Source organism: Oryctolagus cuniculus, chromosome 17 (genome assembly GCF_051225735.1).
Source record: "Oryctolagus cuniculus isolate XC-2025 breed Fujian yellow rabbit chromosome 17, ASM5122573v1, whole genome shotgun sequence".
In the NCBI taxonomy this organism is placed as follows: Eukaryota; Metazoa; Chordata; class Mammalia; order Lagomorpha; family Leporidae; genus Oryctolagus; species Oryctolagus cuniculus.
In genome coordinates, this window is record NC_142883.1 from 65793403 (window position 1) to 65810224 (window position 16822).

The window sequence follows — 16822 nt, forward strand, 5'->3', positions numbered from 1 at the left end:
CTCTCCACCAATTATTTAGTTTTTTTCTGAACCTTAGTTTCCTCATTTGGAAAGGAAGATAAAAAACACTCTCTCCAGAGGGTTATTGCAGAGGTTAGAGGAGATTTATGTAAAATATTTGTTCATAAATAGAATTTTTGACATTTTGATGACATCATTGTTAGAGTTTTGCTATTTATTTGTGCTCTCTCTCTCTCTTCTTCCCTCCCTCTTACCCACACACTCCTTCTCTCCACATACCTCTATTGTGAGTATTCATGAAAAATGTGTCTCAAGATAGAACCATACATGAATTTTGAAATGTTTGCACTGAACTTTTTTTTCCATGAACCTTTTGATGTACTCTTATATATACGTTTTTATATAAGACAAAATTTAGCAATTTCTTTTTACTTCAGTTGCACTTCTGGAGGTCTTTGGGGAAGATGTGTCTTTCCTGTGGTCAGATTTTTGAGCTTCAGGTGTTCAGTCGGTCATATTCATGGCTGTTAGCCTAGTATGTGAGGTTGTCTTCTCCTCAGATGATAGGGTGTGGTGGGTAATGACTGCAAGCACATGTGAATAGGATGACTAGAGGTTCCAGTGGCTTTCTTTTCAGCAAGCCTCTCAAGATATTGTTACCAGGGTTTCAGCATTGATGATAAATGTGACATTATTAAATTTGAGAAAAATTCATAAAGCCAATCTTACTTGCCTCCACTGTTGACAAATGATTCTTTTTTTTTTTTTAAGATTTATTCATTTATTTGGAAGTCAGAGTTACAAACAGAGAGAGGAGAGTCAGAGGGAGAGAAAGGTCTTCCACCCAATGGTTCACTCCCCAATTGGCTCCAGTGGCTGGAGCTGTGCTGATCTGAAACCAGGAGCCAGGTTATTCTTCCTGGTCTCCCATGTAGATGCAGGGGCCCAAAGACTTGGGCCATCTTCTACTGCTTTCCCAGGCCATAGCAGAGGGCTGGATTAGAAGTGGAGCAGCTGGGTCTTGAACTGGCTCCCATATGGGATGCTGGCACTTCAGGCAAGGGCGTTAACCCGCTGAGCCACAGCGCTGGCCCCGAAAAATGATTGTTAGTGTTTGGTTTGGTACAAAATGCAGGGAATATGGGTCTAATTCCTTTATTCAAACTCAGTAAATGAGTTGGGACAATGAATTTCCAGTTGTTTCCCAAGAGCAGATTTATTTGTATATTAATGAGGCACAGGTGTTAGGCCCCTGGTGCCTGCATGCCTGGGAGGCGTACTTCAGTTGTTTATCTACTCAGCCATAGGTACTGCAAGGTATTCAGGCTTGCCTTTAGCAGTTTTTACAGTGAGGGTTTTTAATTTTTAATTTTTTTTCAAATTTACCCATACCTGTTAAAATTTTAGAACTGATCATGTAGAGAGAAATTGCAGATTTCAATAGTGAATAGCAATAACAGCTAAAGTAAGTAGTCTCACTATACTTAACTGCCCAGCCTAACATTAAAGAGAAACAGGTTTATCTACACGAATATCTCATGTGATACATTAGTGTAATCAACAATTCACCTTTCTGTGTGTATTTTTTGAAATATGTCTTTGGCAGTCAAGTATGTATTGGAGTCAAGTGTTTATATTAATATTCATTTTTTTGTTTATTCACTGAACTGCACTACCAGCATTTTAGTGGAGATAGAATAGCCTCCTTAAACTTTATGAATTTCAGTCACTGGCATAATTATAGCTATCTACATATCCATTAAATGTACAGAAGAACTGTCTCCCAAAAGACAGCCATGCATTCAGAAACAGTACACAATTAAATATACATGATTTAAAAGTTTTGTTTCTTAGGCTTGTTTAAAATTAATTTCCTGTAGTGTTCCTTTCTAAGCAGAAGAATTCTAACAAAGGGATTCCCATGCTTTGGTTTCTTTCCTGTAGGAAAGAATGGGAAGAACAACTTGTAAACAACAATTACTTGGCAATAAGGGCAGAAGGGGATTCATGGGCAGCTGGGAAGCAGCAGGTTCCGCAGCATTTGCTGGAAGGTAAGAAGAAAATATTTATTTACAGTTTGTGATTGCAATAGATCAACACATGACCTGATGCCCTGGAAGATTACCCATGAAGGGGATCACTGAATTTTCCGAGAGACTTCGCTCCTAGTCATTTGTCCATTCATGTTTATCTTTCACAGGACATTTACTAATGAGATGAACCACCTTAGTCCTGAGTAACTGGTGATGATAAAATAACCATCTTTTCTTCTTTGGATGGTGCAAACATCAGAGCAACACTTTGACGTTCTCCAAAAATGTTTGCAGAAACTCTTGAGCTGGGCAGGAAAGGGAGGGGGCAATTAGCTTTCAGGTTCTTACTGCATCAAGTGCCATCATCTAGTCATCCTCTCTTTTCCTTTCATAAATAGAGGATAGGAAGAATTTTTTACAATTCTTTTACTTAAAATCACAAAGTCAAGGCAACAAGGAGAAATAGAAGGAAATTGGGTTAGTGTCTTTGGAAGGGAAGAAGCTTTGGTTATCAAAACTGGTAATGATAATCAGCAGCCATGTTTTAAGTGCTTTGAAATAGTACCCCCTTTTGTTCTCCAAAATTGAATTAATTGGGATTTAGACTGGTTTCTAAAATGACTTCTACTGAAAGTTTTTAGGATTATCTGTATAAATTGAGCATACTGTGTCTGTGCAAGTAAAGACAGAATGAAATGCTGAGACAGTTTTAGATTTAGTAATTTAGATTCAATAATTCAAATGCATTTTTCTTCTATTAAATACAGGCAGTAAAGGCAGGAAACCTGCTGCTAGACTATTTGTATACAAATATTTGTATACCACCCAGTTCCCTGTTGTTTAACTTTTAATATTCATTTGCAAAAAATAAATGCAAATCCAGATTTATTTTAATGTTTTATTAAATAAATTAAAACAGATTTTTCTTTTCAAGCATTAAATCACAATGTACAGCACATTAAGGACAGAGATCCTACATGAGGAGTAAGTGCACAGTGACTCCTGTTGTTCACTTAACAAATTGACACTCTTGTTTATGGCATCAGGAATCACCCTAGGCTCTTGTCATGAGTTGCCAAGGCTATGGAAGCCTTTTGAGTTCACCGACTCTGATCATATTTAGGCAAGCTCGTAGTCAGAGTGGAAGTTCTCTCCTCCCTTCACAGAAAGGTACCTCCTTCTTTGATGACCTGTTCTTTCCTTCCACTGGGATCTCACTCGTGGAGATCTTTCATTTGGTCATTTTTTTTTTTGCCAGAGTGTCTTGGCTTTCCATGCCTGAAATACTCTCATGGGCTTTTCAGCCAGATCCACATGCCTTAAGGGCTGATTCTGAGTCCAGAGTGCTGTTTAGGACATCTGCCATTCTATGAGTCTGCTGTGTATCTTGCTTCCCAGGTTGGATCGTTCTCTCCCTTTTTTATTCTATCAGCTAGTATTAGCAGACATTAGTCTTGTTTATGTGATCCCTTTGGCTCTTAGTCCTATCATTATGATCAATTGTGAGCAGAAATTGATCACTTGGACTAGTGAGATAGCATTGGTGCATGCCACCTTGATGGGATTGAATTGGAATCCCCTGGTATGTTTCTAACTCTACCGTTTCAGGCAAGTCAGTTTGAGCATGTCCCAAATTGCACATCTCTTCCCTCTCTTATTCCCACTCTTATATTTAACAGCGATCACTTTTCAGTTAAGTTTCAACACTTAAGAATAACTGTGTATTGATTACAGTATTCAACCAAAAGTATTAAGTAGAACAAACAAAAAAATACTAAGAGGGATAATGTATTAAGTTGTTCATCGACAGTCAGGGCAAGGGCTGATCAAGTCACCATTTCTCACAGTGTTCATTTCACTTCAACAGGTTTCCTTTTTGGTGCTCAGTTAGTTGTCACCGATCAGGGAGAACATATGATATTTGTCCCTTTGGGACTGGCTTATTTCCCTCAGCATAATGTTTTCCAAATTCCTAACAGGGATCACTTTTCAGTTAAAATTAAACACCTAAGAATAATTGTGTGTTAATTACAGAGTTCAACCAATAGTACTAGAACAAAAAAATACAAAAATGGATAAAGTATTACATTGTACACTATGAGAAACAGTGACTTGATCAATATATTTTAATCATGTATTTTTCTACTTTTTATTATAATTATAAATTGTAATCATGTATATTTATAGGTTATAAAGTTATGTGGTTTGTGATTACCATATAGATAGATTAAATCAAACTAATTAACCTATTCATCATCTCAAATATTTGACATTTCTTGTGGTGAGAACATCTGAGAATTATTCTCTTAGTGAAGTTGAAATGAATAGTACTCAATGATTACCTCTATCACCATGCTGTATATTAAACCTCAAAAATTAAAATAGCCTTTCTGAGCTTTGTACCCACAGATTATCATCTCCCTGCTTTCCCCTATTCCCCAACCTCTGATAACTACCATTCTACCATCTACTTCTATGACTTCCATTATTTTAGCTTCCACATATTAGTGAGAACTTGATCATTGGTCTTTTTGTGTATGGTTTGTTTTGGTATAATGTTTTCCAGTTCATCCATGTTGCCCTCAATGATAGAATCTCTTCCTTTTTTAAAAGGCTAAATGTTAAAACAAAAAAGGCTAAATGTTATTTCTTTATACACACACACACACACACACACACTTCACACACTTTTTTTTATCTGTTAATGGACACTTAGGCTGATTTCATATCTTAGCTATTATGAAAAATGTTGAAATGAATATAGGCAGGCAGACATTTATTCCACATACTAAGTTAAAATCTTTCCAGTAAGACACTTTGAAGCAGTATTGATGAATCATATAGTGGTTTTAGTTTTAGTATTTTATCTCAACTTTATGGTGGCTGTACTAATTCATGTTTCCACCAAAGGTGTATGGTGGTTATCTTTTTCTCCACATCCTTGCTAACACTGGGCTATCCTTTGTCTTTCTGAGAAGAGGCACTCTAACAGGTGTGATGTTTTAATTTGCATATCCCTAAAGATTAGTGATGTTGAACCTTTTAAGGTTAGCCTTAGTTTGTCTTCTTTTGAAAAACATCTATTCAAATCCTTCTTTTGAGAACCGTTCATTCAGACCCAATTTTTGAGTTGTTTGAATACTTATATATTTTATATATTAAACCCTATCACATATGTGGATTGTCAGTATTTCCTCCCAATCTGTAGGTTATCTCTTTGCTCTGTTAATTGCTTTCTTTGCTATACAGAAGTTTTTAGTTTTGATGTAATCTCATTGTCTTCGTTTCTATTGTCTGCATTTTGTCAAATCTAAAAAAAAAAAATACTGCCTAGACCAACAATGCATAGCTTTTCCTCTGTATTTGCTTTAGTAGTTGCACCATTTCATTTAATTTAATCCACTTTGAGTCAATTTTTATATTTAGTGCAAGATAATGTCCCAGTTCATTGTTGTTTAATTGAATATACAGTTTTCCCAGCATCACATATTGAAGAGACTGTCCATTCACATTGTATATTCTTGTCATGTTTATCGAAGTTCAACTGGTATAGTTGCATGGGTTCTTTTCTTGACCTTCTGTTCTATTGCACTGACCAGTATGTCTAATTTTATGCCAGTACCATGTTATTTTAATTACTATTGCATGTAGTATAGTTAGACATAAGGTAATGCGATGTCCTAGCTTTGTTCTTTTTGCTTATGATTCATTTCACTGGACTATTTGTTTTTCTTGTTCCATATTAATTTTAGGATTTTTTTCTATATATGAAAAATGATGAGGGTGGGAGTGTGGGTCAGAGGGAGGGTGAAAAATATCACTGTGCTCCTAAATATGTATGTAGGCAACACATGAAATTTGTTCACCTTATATAAATAAAAATTATTTACAAAAAGGAAGTTGATGTTGGAAATTTGATGGTTATTGTTTAACAGATTAGTTCAAGTAATATTACTTCATCAATATTCTTGTAATCCACGAACATGGGATATCTTTTCATCTATCTGTGCTCTCTTCAGTTGCTTTTATTAATGTTTATAATTTTGGGGGTATAAGTCTTTCACTTCCTTGGTTAAATTTATCCCTAATTATTTACTTACCTATTATTTATTTATTTATTTTCTTATGGTAATTGCTAAGTGCAGTTGGTCTAAATTCTTTTGTTTGTTTAAGAAAGTTCATCATTTGGTGTAGAGAAATGTTATTGGTTTGGGCTAGTACTATGTATATTTGTTTAAATCAAGTTACTTCACATATTTGAGAGAGAAACTTAGTTATTTTAAGTATTGATCAGTTGCCTTTGGGGGCTACATGGTATAGTGGGTTGTGCCATGGCCTGCAATGCAAGAATCCCTAGGGTTGCTAGTTCTAATCCTGGCTGCACTGCTTCCAATCCAGCTGCCTGCCAATGCATCTGAGAAAGCAGTGGAAGATGGCCCAAGTACCTAGGATCCCTGGATCCAAGTACCATGAGAGACTTGGATGAAGCTCCTGGCTTCAGCCTAGCTCAGCCCTGGGTGTTGCAGCCATTTGGGGAGTGAACCAGCAGACTGAAGATTTTTTTCTCTGTGTCTCTCTCTCTGTAACTCTGCCTTTTAAATAAATAAACCTCTAAAAAAGTGTTAAAGCTGATTATCATTTTTTCTATCAAGTAATTCAAATCTTAGATTATTTAGTCTAAATTTCATTTTGAAATACTTATTTTTCTTTGCTATTCTGTATTTTCAGAGTTTCATCTTTTTTACAATACCATTATCATTTTCTTACCACATGCAGAAGCAGCTTCTCTTATAGTTTTATGGCTTTTTTAAAAAAAAGTTTTATTTACTTATTTGAAAGTCAGAATTACAGAGAGGGAAGAAAGGAGGCAGGGAGAGAGAGACAGAGACAGAGATGGAGAGACACAGAGAGAGAGAGAGGTCTTCCATTTGCTGCTTTACTCCCCATCTGGCCACAGTAGCCTGAGTTGAACCGAACCAAAGCCAGGAGACTTGAGCTTCTTCCTGCTCTCCCATGTGGGTGCAGGGTCCTGAGCACTTGGGCCATCTTCCACTGCTTTCCTAGGATAAAGCAGAGAGCTAGATCAGAAGTGGAGCAGTAGGGACTCCAACCAGCACCCATATAGGATGCCAGCACTTCAGGCAACAGCTTTATCCGCTACACCACAGTGCCAGGTCCATACTTTCATTTTCTGATAATAAAAATCCATCTCTAGACCCTGCTAATGTGGAGAAAAAGGTACCCTAAATACACTTCTGGTGGGAATGTAAGCTAGTATAACCATTGTGGAAGCCAGTCTAGAGATTCCTCAGAAAATAGATCTATCATATGATCCACCCATCCAATTTCTGGGAAAACGCCCAAAGGAAATGTAATAAGCATATGAAAGAATTATCTGTAGTCCCCTGTTTATAACAGCTCAATTCACAATAGCCAAGGTAGGGAATCAACCCAGATTTCCATCAACTGGTGACTAATTAAAGAAAATATGGTACATATATACATACTCATCTATAAAAAAGAATGAAATTCTCTCTTTTGCAACAAAATGGGTGCAACTGGAGACCATTATGCTAATGAAAGAAGCCAGACCCCTGAAGACATGTGCTTTCTCTGATTGGTTGTAGTTAATATATAGAGTACAAAAAAAAAAAAAACAACTGTGTATATCCAGCTAAACTGACATCTAATGATTTGATTGTTGTCTATATCTTGTCTGATGGACTGTGTCTCCTTGTCTCTAGGCCATTCAAACAAATAGGGCAACTATTTTACAACTTCAAAAAGTGTATGTAAAAGAGGCTCATGGCATAAGTTTGGCCAAGGAATTCAGAGGCTGGTTGAGATGCCCATGTCCCTTATTGGAGGTTCCTGCATTTGCTACCTGGATGTGTCTCACGACTGAAGAACCCTCCTAGAGTAGGCCTTGGGAGTCCACTGGGATGGCTCAAAAATAATGTTACTGCCACCCTCCTGAGAGATCTGAATTGTGTTCCTGGCTCCCAGCTTTGGCCTGTGTGCAAGCTGTTGTGGGCATTTTGTAGTGAATCAGTGGGAGTGCTGTCTGTCCATTCCTCCCTACCTCCTCTCTGTCACCCTCTCCATCTGTCCCCCTCCCCTTCTCCCCTCTCCATCTCTCTGTCACTCTGCCTCTATAATAATTTTAAGATGCTTACTTAGTACATACACACACATACAGTCTCTCTCTCCCTCCCTCCCTCTCTCTCTCTCTCTCTCTCTCTCTCACACACACACACACACACACACACACCACAGCCTAAAAGACCATGTTCAGATTGGGGAGCACATGTGATATGGCCAACCATAGAGTCAGGAGCCCTGAGAGGATGAAGGTCAATTCTCTTTAAGACAGGTTTCTGGTGAAAACTTCCTAGGTCCCATGAGAGCTACATTAATCGCCTTCAATGACAGCCCACAGTGACCTAATTACTTCACACCTCTTAAAATTTCCTGTTCCTCCCAAAATCGCTGAACTAGGGACCAAGCTTCCAACACAGAAACATTTTGCAACACACTCAGACTATATCACACATAGCACTGTTCCACCTAGCTTTCTAGAATTCATAAATGGGAAATACTGATGTGCAAAAACCTGCATCATCACAGAGGGCGCTGCTTTTTCTTCAGAGGTTACTCAGCAGAGCGGGTGGGTGGACAGGGGAGGGAAGGAAGAGGCAGTATGCTGTTGTTCAAAATGGAGACTTGTAGGGGTCTGCAGCTTGAGAGAAAAGTTTTGTGTGAGGGTGGGAGGGATAGGGCAAGTGTGGACAGAGAGATAAAGAGAGAGATAGAGAAAGAGGCAGTGACTGAGTAGAAGGAATAATTTCTTGTGTGCTCAGCATGGTGTAGTTTGCTGCAGTTCACAATAATCTTCATTTTGTGAGCAAATAGAAAAGCAGAGACCAAAGGTTTCCTCTTCAGAGAAGAAAATTTTACCTTGATTCAATGAGTATCTGTTGTCCACATGTATTGATCTATCATACCATAGTAAGCAAATATAGGCAGTTTTAAGGATTCATCTCAGATTGTTTCAAATGTTTAAAGACAATGTTGAAGGATCTGATTTGTTCATCACACGGTGCATACATGGACAGAGATGGGATAAATGCAGGCCAAGCCCTAGAATGAAGCCCACCACAGTGTCAGTGCTGCCTGGTTTTGGATGGTTCGATATTGAAGGTTATGCAGCAGTGTTACAGAAGTTTCTTCCAGAAGCCAGGCCTCGCAGGTTGTGACAGAGGGAAGGAAGGAAAGGCAGATTTCTCATACATGTTTTGTACCTTTTACCTCTACTACACCTATGTTGTTTCTCTTGTTGTTAACATGGAATTTTCTTTCAAACAAAATTTGATAAGATTAAATGCAATAAATATAATAAATTATATATAGTTTAATATAAATATAATACATAAAATTATACATGTGCTTATATAAGTGTAAGCATATATAATGTATAAATATATATAAATAAAATATATGTAATCATCATGTTATTTTTCTCATGGCCAAAAGGGAGAGAAATTCAAAGGTCACATGGTGATGATGGCCCACATCTGCTTGTTGATGTCTGAGGTCTGAGGGAAGAGTTAGTGGCTGGGACTGAATCCACAGTGGGGAGTTGGAGTTGTCTGGAGATGGCGTCACTCAAGACAAGCAGTGGAGCTTGGATTCAGGCTGAGGGCTACATGAAACTTCCCATGAGACCTAGGTTTCCTACATCAGGGGAGCCCTGGGGCATGCAAAGTGCTGATCTGCTGGTCAAGGGCTCCACAGATGAGTGACACCAGTGACCTGGCAGAGGCTCATGGCATTTCCAGACAGAACTCTGGAAGTCCCACAGAGTGCCTTCCACACCATGTGACAGTGATGAGCAAACCCAGGAGCAGCTCTGGTTCACAGGGAGGAGAGACACCAATAAACATGTTTAAATCAGCCATGAGCACAGATTCCTTTCTTTTTTCTTTTCTTTAACATGTGTATAATTTAACATTTGTATAATTTATTTGCAATACTGGATGTGAGAGGCATAAAACATCTGGCAATGGCATCTTGCCTCTGAACTTGATTTATAAAACTATTACCTCAGTTTTCTCTATTTTGTGGTTTACTTGGGGAATGATGACAAGAGTCTTTTTAAAGATTTATTGTATTTATTTGAAATTGTTGCAGAGAAAGGCAGAGCCAGAGAGAGAGAGGTCTTCCATTCCATTGGTTCACTCCCCAAATGACTGCAATGGCCAGAGCTGAGCTGATCCAAAGCCAGGAGCCAGGAGCCAGGAGCTTCTTTCAGGTCTGCCACACAGGTGCAGGGACTCAGGACCTTGGACCATCTTCTACTTCCGCTGTGTCACTGCCAATTAAAACTGAAAATGGGTAGGAGGCATAATGATGCTGAGCAAAGAGCAAATATAATTTCCTTGTCCTCCAAGACACATATCAACAGTCAGTTTTTGCCATTAGGATTACCTGAAAAATGCCTTCCTCTGTGGGTCTCCGTGAATACCACGCAGAGAATCCAGGAACTCAAAGGGGAAAATGTAATGCAGAAACTATCAGTCTGATCTACAAATGAAATACTGGCAAGATGATAAATGGTGCCTTCAGCTTCTAGCTTCCAGATTGTGCAGACTGGGCGTTCATATAGGAGGATCTTCCATAAACTTGAATTTCTTCCCATGACTGTGCTATGCCTGGTTCTCTTTTCAGTTGACAAAATAATTGGGGAAAATAATTAAGTCCTTTGCATTTCCATAACCAGAGCATTGCTCAGACTTCACAAACCATAAAAAGTCTGGACACAAATTGGTGTTGATTAAAGGATTCGTGTGTATGGATCTTGAGAGGCTACAAATGTCAGGCTGGTTTATTAAAGTTCATCTGGGCTGCTGATTAAAATCTAGTCCATGAGGCCGGCCCTGTGGCATAGTGGGTAAAGCTGTTGCCTGCAGTGTTGGCATCCCATATGGGCACCGGTTCAATTCCTGGCTGTTCCACTTCTAATCCCACTCTTTGCTATGCCCTGGGAAAGTAGAAAACAGCCCAAACCCTTGGGCCCCTGTACCCACGTGGGAGACCTGCAGGAAGCTCCTGGCTCCTGGCTTCAGATCAGCACAGCTTCAGATGTTGCAGCCATCTGGGGAGTGAACCAGCTGATAGAAGACCTATCTCTCTCTGCCTCTGCCTCTCTGTAACCCTTCCTTCCATATAAATAGAGAAATCTTTGAAAATAAATCTAGTCCACAAAGTTTGCTGTTCCTCCCCAGTACTGTGCCGAGCTATAGCCATGTGCTCACAGAAGTTTCCCAGCCAAGCCTGCAGGGCCCAACTGGCTGGCCCAGAAGCCCCAGTTGCCTGGGCAAGCAGCATGAACACGGCCAGCTTTGGAACAGCACTAGGCCACTTTCAATATAGAGATGCCCCTCAACTTACAATGGAGTGATGTTCCAATGAGCACATCAAAGCTGAAAATGAATATATTTAATATGTCTAACCCAGCAACAACTGGAGCTTCTTCTAGCTTGCCTTAAACATCTGCAGAACTCTCCCATTATCCTATCTGGGCAAAATCATCTTAACCTAAATGTGGTTAGTCCAGACATGCTGACCAGTTCATGTAATTTATTGAAAACTAGACTGAAATGAAAATCAGCTTGGTTGTGTGGTTACACTGTCACAAACCATCAAGTTGCAAATGCATAAGCCAAATCACAATGCATCAAGGACCATCCATCATTCTGCATGTTAGTCCTTTGTCAGGTAAGGAACTTAGATATTTTCTCCCATTCTGATGGGTGTACATTCACGCTAATGATTGTTTTCTTACTGTGCAGAAGCTCCGGAGTTTGATACAATACCATTTGTCTAGTTTTGCTTCTGTTGCCTGTGATTTTGAGGTCTTGTCTGAAAAATCATCGTCTATATCAATGTCCTGAAGTACTCCCTCTAGGGTTTCTTGTATCCATTTTATAGTTCGACATCTTCCACTTAGGTGCTTGATCTATCTTGAGTTTATTTTGTATATCGTGAGAGGTAGGGATCTAATTTTCATGTCCAGTTTTCCCAGCACCATTTATTGGAAGAAACAACCTTTCACTAATGTATGTTCTTGGCAATTTTGTCAAAAATCAGTTGACTGTATGTACATGGATGAATTTCTGGATTCTCTATTCTGTTCTGTTGATTTATGAGTCCATTTTGATGCCAGTACAATGCTGTCTTAGTTACTATGCCTTTGCAGTGTGCTTTGAAATCAAGTATTGAGATTCCAGCTTGATCTTGGGGGAATCTGGACTTCCTGACTTGTTTGCATTCTGTGGTTCCATAGTGTAGGATACGTTTTTCTAATTCTGTATAAAATGCCATTGATATGCTCATATGGTTCACACTGAACCTATAGATTCATTCAGGTGTGTGTACATTTTAATGCCATTAATGCTTCAATCTCTGAGCAAAGAATATCTTAATTTTTTTGATTCTTTCACCATTTTTTTCATCATATACTTTTATACTTTTCATTGTAAAGAGCTCTCATTGAATTTCATCCTAAATAAATTTTTGTACATTTTATGAAAGGGATTCTTTCCTTGATTTTTCTTTCAGCAAGATCATTATTGGTGTATAAAAATTCTCTCTTTTATGTTGACTTTGTAGCCTGTGACTTTACGATATTGCTTCTCCAGTTGTAACTGATTTTTGGAATTTTCTACGTACAATACCATGTCATCCACAAACATGGATATTTTGATTCCTCTTTTCTGGTTTTTATGGCCTTTATTTTTTTATATTGAGTAAGAGTGGTGAAAATGAATGGCCTTGTCTTGTTCCGTATTTTAGAGAAATGCGTTCAGGTTTTCCACATTTAATATGAAATTTGCTGTTAGACTGTAATCTGTTGCCTTTATCATTTTCAGGGATGTCTCTTGTATACCTAGTTTGTTAAGAATACTTATTATGAAGGGGCGTTGAATCTTATTAAATACTTTCTCTGCATCTCTTTCAGTGGATTGTGCATGGTTTTTGTTCTTCATTCTGTTGGTCTGACTTAGGATGCTTATTGATTTCCAAATGTTGAACCACTCTTTGATCTCTTGGATAATCTCTCTTGAATATGATGTATGATCTTTTTTTAAAAAAGATTTATTTATTTGAAAATCAGAATTACAGAGAGAGAGAGGGGCAGAGAAAGAGAGAGGTCTTCCATGTGCTGGTCCACTCCCCAACTGGCCACAATGGCCGGAGCTGCACTGATCCGAAGCCAGGAGCCAGGAGCTTACCCTGGGTCTCCCAAGCAGGTTCAGGTGCCCAAGGACTGAGCCATCTTCTACTGCTTTTCCAGGCCATAGCACAGAGCTGGATTGAAATTAGAGAAGCTGGGACTCAAACTGGCACCCATATGGGATTCTGGCACTGTAGTCAGCAGCTTTACTTGCTATGCCACAGTGCCAGCCCCATGGATCATCTTTTATATGTAGTGCTGGATTTAGTTTGCTAATATGGTGTTGGAATTTATTGCATCTATGTTCATCAAGACTATTGATCTGTAGTTTGCTTTTTATGTTGTGTCTTTGTTTAGATCTGGTATCAGAATAATATTGGCCTCATATAAGGGGTTTGACAGAGTGCCTTTCTTTTCAGTATTTTTGGAATAATATTGTATTGGTCCCTCTTTAAATATTTTGTATATTGCATTGTATTGTTTTGTAAATATATATTGTATTGGTCCCTCTTTAAATATTTTGGAGAATTCAATATTAAAACGTTCAGATCTTGAAAGTTTCACTCATGTAAGTTCTTACATTCCTCCTTCAGCTCATTGCTTGCCATATGTCTGTTCAGATTTTTTATATCTCCTTACTACAATCTTGGTAGGTCATATATATCCAGGGATTTATCCATTTCTTCAAGGTTGTTAGCATTTAGCTGTTCATAGTGGTTGCTTATGATCCTCTGTATTTGTGTAGTGTCAGTTGTAACATCTTTTATCTCTTATTATTTTAGTTTTTCTTTTTGTTAGTTTGTCTAAAGGTTTGCCTATTTTGTTTCTTAAAAAAAAACCTTTTCATTTTGTTGCTCTTTTATTTTTGTTACAGTTTCGTTAATTTCTGCTCTGATGTCATTTCTTGCCTCCTGGTAATTTTGGGTTTGGTTTGTCATTGTTTTCTAAGCCCTTGATTTCCATCATTACATTGTTAATTTGACATTCTTTTGTTTTTCTGGTATAAGCTCTATTGCTATAAACTATGTTCTTAACACTGCTTTTTCTATATTCCACAGATTTTGATATGTTATATTTGCATTCTCATTTCTTTCAAGACACTTCCTGATTTCCTGTTTTATTTTTTCAATTGGCTAGTGTTCAGTAGCTTGCAATTTAATTTTTATGTTTATAAAATTTCTGTTGTTTTTGTAATTTTATTCCTTTGTTTTCTGAAGAGATAAATGTATATTTTCATTTTTTTAAAGATTTTGTTTATTTGACAGGCAGTGTTAGAGAGAGAAGAGACAGAGAGAAAGATCTTATCCATTGGTTCACTCACCAAATACCCAAAACGGCCAGAGGTAAGCCTACCCACAGCCTGGAGCCAAGAGCTTCTTCTGGTCTCCAGTGCAGCTGCAGGAACCTAAGCACTTCAGTTGTTTTCCACTGCTTTCCCAGCCCTTAAACAGGGAACTGGATTGGAAGAGGATCAGTGGGGCTATGAACTGGCGCCATAGGCACAGGCTTAGTCTACAACGCCACTGCTCCAGCCCCTGTAATTTGTACTTTTATTCAACATTGCATGAACAATATTTACCCCACTAAAAATAAGCTGCAAAGTCATAGTAATAAGCTGTACAGATGCATTAGAATTTATTTAATCTGGCTGTTCCTACAGAATGCCTGTTTTTCCTTTGCCTCAGTTTTTGGTTATTATAATATATAATGCTGAAATCAATATACTTTCCTATAAATGTATGGCATGGTGGGTCAAACCGCCAGCTGCAATGCGGGGCATCCCATATTGGTGCTGGTTAACATCCTTGCTGCTCCACTCTCAATCCAGATTTCTGCTAATGGCCTAAGAAAAGCAGAGCAAGATGGCCCAAATGCTTGGGCCCCTGCCACTCACTTGGGACACTGGATTAAACTCCTGGCTTTGCACTGGCCCAGGCTTGACTTGTAGCAGCCGTTTTGGGAGTGAACTGGCAGATAGAAACTCTATCTCACTGTACTGCTTTGTAATTCTGGCTTTCAAGTGAATAAATTTTTAAAAGAAAAAATAAAAACCACATGCAAATTGTACATGTTTATAAGGCAGTATGTAATGGTTAAACAAAATCCTTAATGCCAAGTCATTGGAAGGAATGTTTCTCACATCAATTTTGCTGTCTTTTTATCTTGCCTGTGGATTTTGTTTAAACTTTGTGTAGTCAAGGTTATCAGTCATTTCCTCTCTTCTGAGCTAAAGCCCAAAATACCTTCTGACAGGATCACATCAGTTGTGCGAGTCCCTCTAGGGCTCAGTTCCACAGCCCAGGCCGCCCGCCCACAGGACTTTCTGGTCCATGAGGCTACGCGGCTCTAGGCGCCCCTGACAGGCTGCTCTGGTGAGATCCAGCTCAGACCCGGGGACTGGCCCGCGTGGCCGAGGTCACGAGGGAGGTGCCCCCTCAGGGAGCCGGCCCTCGTGCAGTTGGGGGCAGTTGCGCTGGAGAGAGCTCCAAGGCAGATGACCAGGGCCTCGCGGGATGTCCCCTACTTGTTGAGCGAGGTGGACGTGGTCCAGGTCCGTGCACCTTTGAGCTCCTGTCAGTTGGTCAGCTCTGTCCCATGTGCGTTAGCGCCAATTGTCAAGCGCCCCCCATCGTCCACTTTTATATCGTCTAATGAGGTTAGCCAAGCGGCGGGTCTGGAGGGGGAGGTGGGGGTGGAGAGTGGGGGACCAACGGACGCTCAGAAGGTTACAGTTGGGGCTGATTAACCGGGTACATGGTCGCAGTTAGCGGTTGGATGGATGATAGTGTGCGGCTTGCTTTTGTAAAATAATGCTTACTGTAATTCATTTTCTTTACTTAGAAGTTATAGTGATTAATATACCGATACTAATGTATGTAATCACATATACGAAGATATATTGAATATAAGTAACAAATATACAATGTATAAATGTTAGTATTTATATCAGAATATTAGAATATTATTTTTCTAATATTATAAATATTAGAAACCTACAGAGGCAGAACCTGCAGCTATGGAGAGTTGACTGTATTGTTCAAAACCTGTAGCCCTCATCAAACAGGTAAGCTTAAGTCATTCCTTCTACCACAAACACCATTTAGCTCTAAGTGTTTGATAGAAACCAGTGAGTGTGTATTGCACTGGATGAGAAACAAGCCCACCTGAGCCCTCCCAAAGGATGGACTCAGAAGCATGAAGGAAGCAGAAGACAAGTTGTTTATTGATACATGGTAATTTTTTTTAAAAAAAGATATACTTATTTATGGCCAGTGCCGTGGCTCAATAGGCTAATCCTCCACCTGCAGCACCGGCATACTGGGTTCTAGTCCCAGTCAGGGCACTGGATTCTGTCCTGGTTGCCCCTCTTTCAGGCCAGCTCTCTGCTATGGCCCGGGGGTGCAGTGGAGGATGGCCCAAGTGCGTGGGCCCTGCACCCGCATGGGAGACCAGGAGAAGCACCTGGCTCCTGGCTTCAGATCAGCATGATGCGCTGGCTGCAGCGCACGGGCTGCAGCTGCTGTTGGAGGGTGAACCAGCAGCAAAGAAGACCTTTCTCTCTGTCTCTCTCACTGTCCACTCTGCCTGTCAA

General features: G+C 39.3%; 1 long non-coding RNA gene across 1 annotated transcript in view; it reads left to right on the forward strand.

The window, feature by feature from the left end:
• LOC103346780 (uncharacterized) overlaps positions 1 to 16822 on the forward strand; it is a 97811-nt gene that overhangs the window by 35615 nt on the left and 45374 nt on the right. The window contains exons 3-4 of the long non-coding RNA XR_016223707.1: positions 1906 to 2012; positions 16220 to 16294. This is a non-coding gene — a long non-coding RNA (uncharacterized LOC103346780). The remainder of the gene's footprint in view (positions 1 to 1905; positions 2013 to 16219; positions 16295 to 16822) is intronic.